Source organism: Xenopus laevis, chromosome 6L (assembly GCF_017654675.1).
Source record: "Xenopus laevis strain J_2021 chromosome 6L, Xenopus_laevis_v10.1, whole genome shotgun sequence".
Classification (NCBI taxonomy): Eukaryota; Metazoa; Chordata; class Amphibia; order Anura; family Pipidae; genus Xenopus; species Xenopus laevis.
The window spans coordinates 148,404,289-148,419,104 of record NC_054381.1 but is presented as its reverse complement, the minus strand read 5'-3'; the positions used below and the strand labels follow the sequence as shown (position 1 = coordinate 148,419,104).

The 14,816-nt window shown below is 36.9% G+C and overlaps 1 protein-coding gene across 2 annotated transcripts in view; it reads left to right on the top strand.

The window, feature by feature from the left end:
- samd12.L (sterile alpha motif domain containing 12 L homeolog) overlaps positions 1-14,816 on the top strand; it is a 346,283-nt gene that overhangs the window by 217,889 nt on the left and 113,578 nt on the right. The gene's annotated exons all lie outside the window — the stretch shown is intronic.

Sequence of the window (14,816 nt, the reverse complement as noted above, 5' to 3'; positions counted from 1 at the left end):
TAATGATTTTATCAGAGTTCAAATTTGTGAAGTTTACATTTTTTTTCTAATCCAAATAAACTTGAAAACGCAACATTTTACAAGAAATGTTTGCTTATTTATTAAAAAATTCTGAATGTAAAAAAACTGAAATGCATCAAATTTATTTTCTGTTCATCATTTTCTATGGTTTTACACACAAAAAATGTAAAAACTCTAGAATTTCAAATTGAAAATGTTTAGCTTAAAAAATTATCAAACATTCGAGTTTTTGAAGCCATAATTTAAATTTAGCACAAAGAGTAAAAATTGGCATATGAGTGTTGATAAATCAATCCCCAAGCTTCTTTGTAATATACTTTCATTATTTTTTATTAACAGTTTTATTTTAAAGAACAAGGTCTCATACCTTTGCTTGATCCATGATTATCCTGGTAGCAAGTATGGATGGGAATTATGTTTTTGCTGATGCAGAAGGAATGGGTCATTTTAATATTCAAGCTAATCATTTTCAAGTTCTCCTTTAGATGAACAATAAAACTAGTCATTATAAATTAGAAATATATAATGGTTATGATGATAATGAGAGAATGAGGGTTGAAGCATAGCTTAGGGACAATGAAGAAACTCAACACTGCCTTAATCTTGTTGTGTTCTCCTGCACTATTCATGCTCAAGCATCGCTTCCATTTATTCTGCCAGGAGTTCCCCATCCTTAATGTTTTCCACTATTTCCATTAATTCAAATAAATAAATAAATATTTACCTGCCTCCTCACCTCTCTGGGTTATCTGTCAGTACTCAAGCGATGCTCCACTGAATTCTTTCCTTTAATATCCGTAGATTAATTATAGGCACGTTCAATATTTCTTATTGACCTCCAAATTTGCCCAATGCCTCTAAATTATTTTCTCTTTCCTCCTCCTATAACTTAACCCAAGTGATCAATACTTTAACTCACCACAGCTGGACTTTCTATTGATTTCATCTTCACACATATTTGTTCATTAGACAATCTCTCTCTCTCTTGCTCTTCTGTTTTCAACTGTTAATAATAATATGTTGCCTATTTTCTTCCACTTAATGCGCCAAGCTCTCCTGAAATTAAACTAAAAAGTGGACACATTTCTTAAATCCTGCCTTTTTGATAGTAACCACATTTGAGTTTTTTTCCCACAGTAGTGGGTCAGATAAAGTGGAAGGCTCACAGTAATTTTCTCAAGAAAGGGAATACTCAGTGTTACATGTCTCATCTATATTGACCATCTCATCTATATTCACTTGGCGTATGACAAATGAAGACACAGCTGAAGCATATGTTTATCTGCAGGGAATCATTTATAGGTATAATTTGTCAGATGCCCAATACAAAGTGGCAAGTGCAGCAAGGTGCACCCAATACTACCTACATTGTTGTCCTAATCCACCCAATTACCACTATTCAAATTACTCTTCCGGTAGCATTGGGTACTTACAGCTAAGGGGGCCAATTTAACAGGGGATGCAAATCGTTCTCTTGTTCTACTTTGATATAGAGAGCTTTGATTAAATATTTGTATGCAAAATGTTCATAAGCTGTCTTTTGCAGCCAAGGGTACCTAACCTGGAACACTCCCTTCCAATTTCCAAACTGCCTATGAATGCAATGTCAACACAAGAACTACCGTATATACTCGAGTATAAGCCGACCCGAGTATAAGCCGAGGTACCTAATTTTACCTTCGAAAACTGGGAAAACTTATTGACTCTAGTATAAGCCTAGACACAACTACAGCCCTGTCTCCCAGCAGTGCACATTCCGCCAAAGCGACCCCCCCAGCGATCAACCAGACTTCTTTGCAAAGTTGATGGTGACAGAGAATTGCCAAACGGATTACTATGTGCATTGTCCCACTGTCCCACTACCATGTGCAGAGGGTGCTGTGTGATATTGCTATCACTGTTAATCTTTCGTATAACCAACAGAGGGCGCTGTGTGATATTGCCATCACTGTTATTCTTTCATATAACCAACAGAGGGCGCTGTGTGATATTGCAGTCACTGTTATTCTTTCATATAACCAACAGAGGGTGCTGTGTGATATTGCAGTCACTGTTATTCTTTCATATAACCAACAGAGGGCGCTGTGTGATATTGCAGTCACTATTATTCTTTCATATAACCAACAGAGGGCACACTGTTATTCTTTCATATAGCCAACAGATGGCGCTGTGTGATATTGCAGTCACTGTTATTCTTTCATATAACCAACAGAGGGCGCACTGTTATTCTTTCATATAACCAACAGATGGCGCTGTGTGATATTGCAGTCACTGTTATTCTTTCATATAACCTACAGAGAGCGCACTGTTATTCTTTCATATAACCAACAGAGGGCGCACTGTTATTCTTTCATATAACCAACAGAGGGCGCTGTGTGATATTGCAGTCACTGTTATTCTTTCATATAACCAACAGAGGGCGCACTGTTATTCTTTCATATAACCAACAGAGGGCGCTGTGTGATATTGCAGTCTCTCCCCAAGTGAACTGTTGGTATAGGAATGATTAAAAGTGACTGCAATCTCAGCTACTGCCCACTGACCCGAATATAAACCGAGGTAGACTTTTTCAGCATATCTGAAAAACTGGCTCGAGTATACGGTATATGAGTTTTTATGGGCAACCAGTAATATCCTCTCACACTATGCCAAGTGTTAGCTCAAGGGAAGTAAAGGTCACCAACCTTGGGCTCTGACGTGGTGGAATCTATAACGAGCCCTGCTTCCCCATCTGGCAGATTTCATGGATGAATCTGGGTTTGGTGGATGGCAGGAGCACACTGTCTGCCTAAATGCATGATATAGACCAGGGGTGCACAATTTTTTTTACCCTTGAGCCACTTTCAAAATTAAAAAGACTTTGGGAGCAACACAAACATCCAAAACGTTCATACCAAATAAGAACTATGAGTGGCTATTTGATAGCCCCTATTGGATTGGCAGGAATTAAAAAATTAAGCTTGGGTGGGACGGGGCTTTTCAACGATGAGACATCATTAGAATGCTACATTGTTCAACAACTTCCCTTTTCCACAGACACTGCTTGTAATAAAAACAATAGCCTTGTTGCCAGTATGAAGTTGTGGTTCTTGATTTGCACCAAGCAGCAGTTTCCCCTGCAGTCAGATTGATTCAAGTTGGGAAATACCATTTTGCTTTTATATCTTCAGACATCCGATGTGGCCTGATTATGTTCCTTATCTTAGGGGAGTTCTACATGCAAAGCTCTGCATTTCATAACATCGATTCTCATTATTGTCTCTTTAATAGATAGTAAGTGATAGAAAAGGGGGGGGGGATATTGGCATGGCACATTACAAGAGAACTACATTTATATGGATAAAGTGTTGTAATTAAACATCTGACCCAGGTCTTTGGCTCTATTTCTCATGCTAATGGCGATGCTTTCATAGAATATGACGATACATCATAACACATCATGTCAGAATGACAAATGGCGCAGGTCAAGCCATGTAGACGATTCTCATGATGCATATGTATGAGCTGGAAATGTATATAGCTGTATATTGGAGCAGACACATTTCTGTCACTAAAACAAAATGGGCACCCTGATGAATTAAAGTGAATTTTACAGCCGGCTAATCATATAAGCCTTTAGTACGTCTTATAATGAATACAGTAAGCAACTGTTTGCTCTACAGAAAAATACTTTATATTAGACCAACCGTCAATATTATGATGATATTTATTTAAGGGGGTACTTTCATTATTCGTTATCTTTTTAATTCCATCCTAAGTTTCTTAAAAAATAGTTTGTGTAACATGCATCATAGTGTTACCATAGTCATATCAGTGATAAGATCTCTGTCTGCCATGCTGTCCATGCGTCATTGCTGTCAGTCCTTGATATATCGGCGGACATGTAGGGGAAATGACTTCTGAAATAGATAAGCAGGAAATAATTCAAGAGCTATTTGCCCCCCAACTACCCACCCTCTGGTTTCCAGCTTTGTGAGCTTCAACAAAAAAATATGACTTAAAATGAGGTCTAAGTGAGACAAATAAGGTTCTAGGAGGGACAATAGCGCCTTTATGAATAATGTTAGCTTTGGAGTATCGTTATTCTAAAAAAACCTATTGAAATGTTATTAGATTACTATAGGAAAGAATTAAAAAGTAGAGTTGTAATGAATTATAAGGCTATTTAACTTTAACTTTAAGGTGCCTTTTTACTAATATTTGAATTTCTATTTTTTTCAGAAATCGTATTTCTCTAAAAATTCATTTTTTTAAAAAAATTCTCTAAAACCCTAAGGGACCCATTTATTAAACTTGAATTAATCTAGTCAAGGTTTTTAAGGGGAAAATTTTAAAAAAAACTCAAATTTTGGGAAAAAAACTAGAGATTAATTATACCCCAAAGTTGATAAAAATCCGAATCCAAAAATACTCATCTCAAACCTGTCAAGGTCATGCAGAAATCAATGGCAGATGTCCTTGAAGTCGTTTTGTAATCTGGATAATATGATAAAGTCAGGATTTTTATCTGATAATCCAGAAAAATCGAGTTTTCGCAGTAAAAATTTGATGATACGAGTTTTCGCAGCAAAAAAGTCGCATGATACGAATTGACGCTCAATTATGAGGCTCCAATTTTTTAGAGAAAGATTATTGATAAATAAGTTTAATTAGTAGAAGGGAGATTGGATTATTTTATTTTCATAAAAAATTATTAAAAAAAAAGATTAATTAGAATTTTATTTAAAAATGTGATATTTATTAAGTGTAATAACCACAAAAAAATCTAATACAAAACTTTGCCAAGTTAAAGCAGTTGAGGTGATATAGAAGTCAATGGGAGCTGCTCTGATCCTATTGGACTGTTTCTTTAGCTATTCCGACTTTTTGGGATATTGCTACTAATTGTTCGTTAGAGGTTTAAAGGTTTTCATATTTTTTAGCGCATCTTTTAGCTTTTTTTACATTTGTGCCTTTTATATTTGGATGTTTTAATAACTTCATGGTATTTGTGGTTTTAGAGACAATTTTTTATTAATGGTTTCATAAAACACTTAAACCACTATAATGAGAATGTTGATAATGTGGTTAGCAGCGAACTGTACTTTTTATAAGGGGTCATATATGTGCGCACCAGTTAGAGCTGAGGTTCCCAACCTTTCTTACCATGAGCTAGATTCAAGTGTAAAAGTGTAGGGGGAGCAACACAAGCATAAAAAAGTTCCTGGGGGTGCCAAATAAGGGCTGTGATTGGCTATTCAGTAGCCCCTATGTGGACTAGCAGACGACTACAGGCTGATTTTGGCAGTACATCTGGTTATTATGCAACAAAAACGTGCCCTAAACGTGCCCTAAGAAAAGAATTGAAAAATTAGCACCTGCTTTGAGGCCACTGGGAGCAACATCCTAGTTGATGAGCAACATGTTGTTCACGTGCCACTGGTTGGGCATCACTGATTTAGAGGGTGCACTAAAATGATCATTATGGAGATTGTATATTGAGGTACTTTGGGTACTTGTGTCAAACATGTGTCCGAGGTTGCCAATATGTCCACACCTTGTCTGATTAATGGAGTGCAACTTCGCCTGATGACGCTGGTAGTATCTTGAGCTGGCAGTATCGTCAGGGTTCCATCAGCAGGTTGAGATACAACAGATTCTCTGCCAATTGGATGCAAACACAATTGTGAACACATGCTTGACAAGTGACTAAACCACTATTCTGAAAACACTAGACACAGTTTGCCTCTGATTTGTAAGAAGACACAATTGTGGCAATTTTGGTACATGTGGCCCATTGTGGCAGATACAACTTGGAGTATTGCCACAATTACACTGGAATCATTGGGGGAATGCTGCATTATGGGTAACAAACATGGCTATTTTTTTCTGAAATTGCTTTTTACACAATTGTGTAACTGTAATAATATGTAAACTTTTTCAAACTCACCTGCAAACCAGGTGACCCCCTTTTCTTCTTGCATTGCATTAACTGCTACTACTTCTTTATCAGACATATTAAAATTGCCCAAACATTATTATCCTTATTCTCTTATTGGAGAATGTCACAGTCAATATAAAGTGAACAGTAATGGCAGCCGTGCAAAGAAAATTTGCTGGTTTCTGGTTAGATACCCTCATGATGTCCTTGTGTATGGGCTCTGCTGTAAATCTTCTTAAAGATGTCATTTAAAGTGTAACGTGGACTTTCTGGCCAGTGCATTCAGAGGTTGGCTGCCATTAGCCACAAGGTGCAGAGAAAAGTTATCGAGCATCTCTGTATTCTGACTTTATTTTTACTTACATAGAGCATATGACTAAATGCACCATCTCTTCTCTACCAGCATGACTGACAGTAGGGCATGGCGAGAGAAGATCTTTCCAATCTCAAATCTACTTTACCATTATTACTGCCCAAGGGCTCCTAGTCCTTTTAATAGGTTTTGAAGATGGATTCTATTTAGTTGGTTCCCCCGGATCAGAGCATAGGGTATTAATTGCCTTTTTCTGCCTCCCTCAAGCAGGGCATAGGCTGTAGATATCTCTAGATAACTGTAGATAGATTATGTTTTATAGTTTTGTTTTTTTTTCAAGCTTTATAAGCAGAAACAAGAAGAATCGGCGACATATTAAATTACGAGCAAACTGGTTATCAGATACAATCTTAAATGCCTCAATGGCAGACATTCGCTAAGGAATCATAGGTAATGTGAATTCAGTAGAATTCAGTAGAGGAACAGATTAAGATAAAAGAGAACCCTAAGCATTGTCATGATGTGGGACACATACAGAGCTGTCTATAGGGGTCCCAATGAAGTAATAGAAACTGTATGTTGAGAGAGTGAGGAACAGCAGATAAGACAGGGTGGTCTAATGTGCGGCCAAACATCTGAAGGGTCATTGATTAGATGCCTCCAGCACAACGTCCAATGACAACTCTGTTCTTGAGAGCCTGATCCAATACACCAGGTTGCAGGGTAAAGCATACTTTTCCATTTCCACAAAACTGTCTGGATTCTTATGTTTCATTATCTTTTTGAACCTCAATATTTTACCACATAGTATTGTATATATTTCCATGGAGGCTGCAAAATCTATTGTGTGTTCCTGTGTTACTGCCGTGTACTATAGTCTTTTAATTATACCTGGTACAGACTGACTGTACATCCTGAGAGTGTTTGAAGCTGTAGTAATTGCTGACGAGCATTGGTGGATAATCGTTAAGGTTCATTTAATGGTTCATGTCACAGCTTTTTATAAATGGGTTCAATATCTGTTTTCCATTTAACTCCAAGTGGGGGCAAATGGTTTGACTGAATGCGTTAACTAATGGAAAGTAATGGTTTATCTTACCAGCCTTGTGTTTTCGGTGTCTACCTAAATATCTTTACTAGCTCCTAAACAAATATACAGCTTAAGGTGGAATATGCTGGTGGTTGGTGCTATTCAGCCACTCACACCGTTTTTTCCCCTTTGAGATGCTTAGGGTTCTAATTCTTTGCTTTGTCTTTGGGTTGTCCAAATCTTATATAAAGCTGAACTTCCAATAATAAAAGTTCGGGCAGTTTTTATCAAGGGAACAGTGCAACCCATTACTGTAAATTAAACAGTTACTAGAAGCCATAAGCAGTTTCATGATCTTGGAATTAGAGACACATTGATGGTGGCAGTAGCTTCAGTAGCAGTGCCATCAATAGGTGCATATGTGCAGGGTTTAGAAGAGCAGATGGGACTGATGCATTGGTGACTGTCCCAACTAGTGATGAGTGAATTTATTCACCAGCCATGGATTCGCTGAAAATTTGTCAAGAAAAAACACCCATAAGAAAAAATGCTCATTGACTTTAATGCATTAGGACAAAAAAAGTTGCAATAAAAACAAACACCCATTGACTTTTATTCATTTGGAGAAAAAAAGTCGCCATAAGAAATAATGCCCATTGACTTTAATGCATTAAGACAAAAAAATTGCCATAAGGAAAAACGCCCATTATCTTCAATGCATTTGGAGAAAAAAAGTCACCCTAAGAAAAAACGCCTATAGACTTTAATGCATTAGGACAAAAAAAAGTCGCCATAAGGAAAAACGCTCATTGACTTTAATGCATTTGGAGAAAAAAAGTCGCAATAAGAAAAACACCAATTGACTTTAATGCATTAAGACAAAAAAATCACCATAAGAAAAAATGCACATTGATTTAATGCAGGGGTCAGCAACCTTTGCTATCAAAAGAGACATTTTGCCCCCTCTTCCACTAAAGAAAAATAGTCTGGAGCCGCAAAACATAACACAGTTTATAAACTTTTAAAAGTTTTAACCTTTTTTTTTAATTTTAACTGTTACAACAACAGAATACAACAGCAGGTGTGAGGGCTCTATAGACAACGTGACAGGCAAAGCCCCAAGACAGAGCCTCAGCAAGCAGGATGAAGAGCCGCATGAGGCTCCAGAGCCATGGGTTGCCTACCCCTGATTTAATGCATTAGGACATAAAAATTAGCCATAAAACTCCCGTTGAATTTAATGCATTTTGAGCGAGAAAAATTGTTTTGCGCCATAAGAAGAAATGCTCATTGACTAATGCATTTGGAGAAAAAAAGTCACCATAAGAAAAACGCCCATTGACTTTAATACATAAGGACAAAAAAGTCACCATAAGAAAAAACACTATTGACTTGACAAAAAATTGTCAAAATTGTAAAAATTGTCGCATGTAAAACGCCCATTGACTTCAATGCATTTTCGGGAAACATTCACTCATCATTAGTCCCAACTATAAGGCTAAGGAGCATCTTTTTAGACTGAGTACCTTTAACGAATGTCGTCAACGTGCCCAACATGTCTGCATGACCTCTGTTGCAGCTGTGGTTGTAAATAAGACCTTAATTCTTTCTGTAGCAAAAATGATGGATTGGAGTGGTAAGAACCTATGAAGATCTAGTAAAAGAATAGTTCTAATGTCAGTTCAGAATGAGTGTATGACTTGGGTTTTGGGGCATCTGGAGAAAATGATTTACTAGAAATGTCTTGTAGATGCATATCAACAGTCTGAGATTAAAGATGGGACCTAACGTGGAGTAAGGAGTTCTATGACATAGTATGTCTTCCTACATACATGTGGGGATTCAAGATGGCAGCTTTCCACAGTCTTCTTCTAAATTCTGGCCTTGAAGGGAAGCCTGCCCAGCACATATCCATACATGACACCCCAGTGCATTTTATTATAGGACATTAAAGGGCATGTCTAAAAATTCTTTAAATGTCCTTTTCACTTGTGGTCACCGCTATTTGCCTGCATATAAAAATTTGCTCAACTGCATCCTCCCACCAGGGCTTGACAAATCTGAACGTCTAGCGAAATCAATTGTGTATTCAGCATTGCGCCTCTTTCCTACTGGCTGCCCACAGGTTTTAATATAACACTGAAAATGTAATATTTTAATTACGCCTCTTCTCAGTTGTATGAAAATCTCCTCAGCTTTTTTTCTTTAATAAACCTACAAGTATAATGTGTAACAGGACTAAACTGCCTAAAATAATTAACACAAGCAATTAAAATAAAAGACATGAAATAGGGGGAAAATCATATTTTTAAACATAGTGCCTAAATGTACTGCAGAATTGATTTGCATATAAAATGTAATAATGTAATATAACTTGGTAGGACATTTACACTAGTATGTGTTTGGTCAGCTCTTGAGGGGAGGATATTTGTTGACCCCTGGTAACTCAGTCCAACACCAAAAATGACTGGGGTGCCTACCCCAATTTCACCTCTCATTAGATCTATAGTGTACCCACTAAGTAAGCCTATCTAACCTGTGCTTGTGTAGAACCTCAAAATAGGAGCCTGTCCTATACTATGGGACACGCTCCTACATAGAGGTTCTACAGAACCTCTTGGTAGGAGCTTGTCCTATAGTATAAGGCATGGGACAAGTTCCTACTTAGAGGTTCTGTAGAACCTCTTCCTTGAAAGTTTTCCAAGAGACTGCATGCAACTGATCTTCTTTCTCTACACACCAAGGGGATAGGGGTCATCTTATTCATACATTACTTATAGGGACGTCATATTACATTTTGTTAAAATTGTAAATGCAAATGTTCCTTTTCACCTAATGGCAGGGTTATGAACAAATGTGGACTAATTCTGCTTTAACTCTGTTTCCTATAGCAACCAATAATTAGATTTTACTGGTCTACAGTAGCTAAGGTAGTCTTTGTTCATAGTTTAGGCCGTTAGCATCAATGATTAAATGGACTTCACTCACTAAACTGAAATGTACATGGACCATTCCTCTCCAGTATACCCTCAAAGGACCAGAAACAGGACCCTTAAAGTACATATAGTTCCCTTAAAGTACTTTCCAAAAGGGCTTCTCACTTAGGTTCTCCATCTCTGTAAATTGTGAATCAAAGAGGCACCTTTTCATTTTGTTTTCCCACTCCCTGCAGTTCAGATTGGCACACAGTTAAACAAGCCAATATTTTGGGCATAGACATTTGCACCACTGTGTAAAGATTCTTAGGTCAAATGGTAAACCCTCATGTCTTTGCTAAGCCTCTTATGCCCACCCATTAACACCCACAGTCGTATTATCAGGAGATCCAGCAAATAGAACGTAAGGTTGAACATGTGCATTCGCATATAAATGTCCAATATGAAGGATATAGATATATATTTTACTTGCACTTAAATATGTTTTCTGGCAGGGTCACATAATACTTCTTAAGCTGATATTTCCTTCATCCTCTTGTAGTCTCATGGTCCTTTGTAAACTTTACTGAAAATATAAGTTGCTCATCTGTTAAAGATGGTTTATGAAAATATCCCAAAAAGTTTGTGCCCATCTTCTCTTGCAGAAGGACAAATAGTGGCACGGTACTAAGCTGAATATTAGAGGTTGGCTTTAGTATTACCATATTTCCTATTATAGAAAATGAAGGAATATGAAAAATGCATGCTGGCGAGCTATGATGCGCGGGTACAGATCTACACTATGAATTTTACATGTCTCCTCTTCTACTTTATCATTTACAGTGAGCCCTGCAAGGTAATTATCCATAAAGTGTTCTGCTTTGTTGTAGATGCAGGTGGTTTTATTCAGCAGCTGCCTGATAAAGGCAGTGGACTACTTCCAGAAGCGAAATAATCGAATAGAAATGCAGTAAGAGCTCTAATAATAAAATCATACTTATTATTTTTAGTTTTCTGGTTATTGCCTCCTGTCCTCTACCTCTAGTTATTTCAGACGCTGGCCCCGGGAAGGGAAATAACAGACTTTCCTTCATTCAGTATTCTTTACTTTTTAATCTGGTTCAAGGTAATTTATCTCCACAACCTACAGAGGCCGCACTATTGGGGTGGTTATCTTAATATTCTTTCTAAAGTATTTGGAAATAAATGCTTATAGGAGAAGGAAAGCTCCAATCCATGGGGGGTGCTAATTATCAAGGAACCCGTCAAGGATTGTAATGACTTTCCTGATACCCCTGGCTGATGCTCCTGTTATCAGAAACCTTGCGGCTTGCAAGCAAGTGATCCTCTTCCTCCTTTCTTCAAAATTCAATGGCGCAGTAGAGAGAAAAAGCCAGCTATTTTGTTTAAGTCTGGCTTTAAACTCTACTAAGCATATACATTTATGCAAAGGAAAGAGTAGGCAAGTTCCCCAGGCTGGTGCAGCTTTCAGGGTATCAAGTAAGTCAAAAAAATTCTTGGAGGTGCCCTAAAATTTGGCATCTCTATGGATTGGAGCTTTCATTCTCCTTTAAAGGAGTTACAAGACATCCCATGAATATTACTGTTAGCATGAACTTCTGAGCAGAACATGGGCATTCAATCCTTATTCTTTAAGCAACCAACAAAGAAGATTTGGGAGACTTGCGTTACTTCAGCTGCAAAGAACAGTTTTCCATTTGATCTGGAGGGATTATGTTTACAATCTTTTTTTGTGATTTTGGTGTTTCTACTGGTAAATGTGATAATATTACCCTAAACTATGGTTTCAATGGAAAGTAATCCTGGCAGAAGGTCCCAATAGGTTGCTGGAACTGAAGGTGGGTCCTCATTTTTGGATCCAAAAAACAACTAATTAAACCATGAGTATTTCTGGGAATAAGAGTTGATTTGAGATGCAAAACCCCATAAACTGTTATAAAAGTGACAAAAACGGTGTTTCTTTTTAACGAAAAAAAAAAACAATAAACACCAAGTCTACAAAAATCATGTAAACATGAAATAACCTCAAAGAGGCTGCTGCTTCTAATAGGGATTAATTATATCTTAATTGGGATCAAGTACAAGATATTGCTTTATTATTACAGAAAAAAAAGCAATCATTTAAAAAAAATTGGATCCTTTGGCTAAAATAGAGTCTATGGTAGACTGGCATTCTGTAAATCAGAGCTTTCTGGATAATGGGTTTCTGAATAACGGATCCCATACCTGTATTGTGATAATTGGTTCTGACTACTGCTTTTCTATTGTGATCACAGATGGTCATTCATAGTATGCTCTCCGATTGCACGTCTGTAGAGTTCTTCTAAACAGTGATCTTCACCCTATGGCTCTCTAGCTTTTAATGAACTAGAAACTACAATATTTTTTTCAGTGAAAGCCATTGTCTGTCCTTGGCTTGCTGATGGTTCAAGAACGTTAATCAATCCATGGAAATCTATAGGTTAGAGATGACTAATTGACTGGGTCTAATATACTTTGCTGTGCTTTATAGTAGGAAGTAGTATGAATATGTTTGGTTTGGTACAGGAAGCTCACACTTCTATCCCTGCTATCTTAGATTCTGTCCATGTGGATAATTCAAATTTACCTAGCGTGCTCCTCCTTTCATTTTTTTCATTTGAAGGCCACTAGTGGAAGAACATGATTTGCTCACTTTGGATCAAAATCTGCACAGACGTCATAAATTGAGTGTCTTCATCACAGCAAGAAACCGGATAGAAAACCCTTGTTCGGCTCATGTAGAAGGATATTTTCTTGGTTGTTGTTCCACTTTTAGTTAGATCAGAGACTTGTAACAAGTTAATAATCCGCACACAACCCCAGTGTTCCCATCTGTTTCCAAAGCTCACTAAGGGCAGCAGAATATCATATATTTAGATATAAAATAATATAAATACATTAAAATGTGCATTTATGCATTTTTATATTTATATAGAACACAACCTCCCCATGTTGCACTGTTTATGGAAGATTGGAAATAATGTTGATGAATGAAATTTCTACTTAGTGTAGAGTCTATGCCATACAAAAAGTCAACTGTTTCCTTGCTATGCATGGGATCCGAGAATCAGCTCAGGATTTGGCCAAATTCCAACACTTGAATTCAGACAAATCCTAATTGCTCACCAGAACCAAATCCGAACATTTAGGTGGTTATTCATCAAAATCTGAATTTTTCTGATAATTATATTAAAAAAAGTCAGAGCAAAGTAGAATCCATGATTTGACCTTATTTATTATTAAAAAAATCATTTTTTTATTGGATTGGTGAAAAATTAAAAAAAATCAAGCAAAAATCTGAATTTTACGTTTTTTGTGGATTTTTTCACGTATCACTCTAAATAGTTGGGTTTTCAGGCTAATTCCACTGCAGACCACAGAAACTTCCAAATAGGATAGGGACCTCTCCCACTGACTTAAATACAACCTTGGCAGGTTTGAGATGGAGGATTTTCAGATTTCGACTTGTTCTACTTTTTCCATTGGATTTTATAGTAAAACAAAACTAAATTTTATTGTTTTTTTTGCATTTGGACTTTAATAAATAACCCCCTTAAAGTGATATCATTTTACAGCTCTGGACATCTGAACTTGACAAATGTTTGTTTATAGATGGGGCAATTTTTTTAAAAAATTGTACTCAAATTTGAGTATTCAAATTAGGGTTTGAAATTAGTTTTATATTCGGCCCAACCTTTGGTTTTTGGTGTATGGCCAAATTCAAAAATTATGGATTTAGTGTATTCCTACCTGATAAAGACTTTATGAAGGAAACCAAGGGTATGTTTATAGGTCAATACAGTGCGGAACAGTGTAGGAGCACTTTTTTTGTTTAGCAACCCTGAGTTGCAGCCATTCTGTAACTTGTCACCACTCCCGCTCCTTCCTAAGCCCATGGTTATTACCTGCAAGCAAACGCAGCCAATGGGAAATGGGACATCTCTGCTTTAAGCTCTTGTGTATCATCCAGACGTTCTCATGATCATCATCATCATTAATATATTTAAATTGCACTGGGTTACACAGTTCTTTATAAGAATGAGTTATGTAAAACATAAAAATGAGTTGAGTTTGTTACACCTTCAAAGAACAAATATAATGTATAATCTTGATCACCATAGGTCAGATATATACATGATCAGTATGAAATATGGTTTTGTTTACTGCATATTTATTTAGCCAGTTTTATACTAATTGTTTGAATAAATGTTGTTAGCTAATACCTTAATGTATTAAATCTAAACTGTCATGGACTTTTGCCCTTCCCTACTCCTAGGTCTGGCTTCACACTATGTAAGAAAAACACGGCCAGATGTTAAAGGGACATGTTCAACATACGGCAAACCAGCTGAGTTTGTGTTTAAAAATTAAGGTTTGCGTACAGAATTCATTATCTTTCAGATAAAATGTTTCCCCTCAGATTTTGGCCAAGTTGTACCTATCCGGCTATAAGAAGGACGCAAGTCCTCCCTAAGCTTTTCTCTTCAGCGACCAATAAAGCATGGGACTGGCATTCCCATGCTCTTAATAGTATAAGCTGCTAACCTTCCAGCATAGTTATGATAATATCCCTAT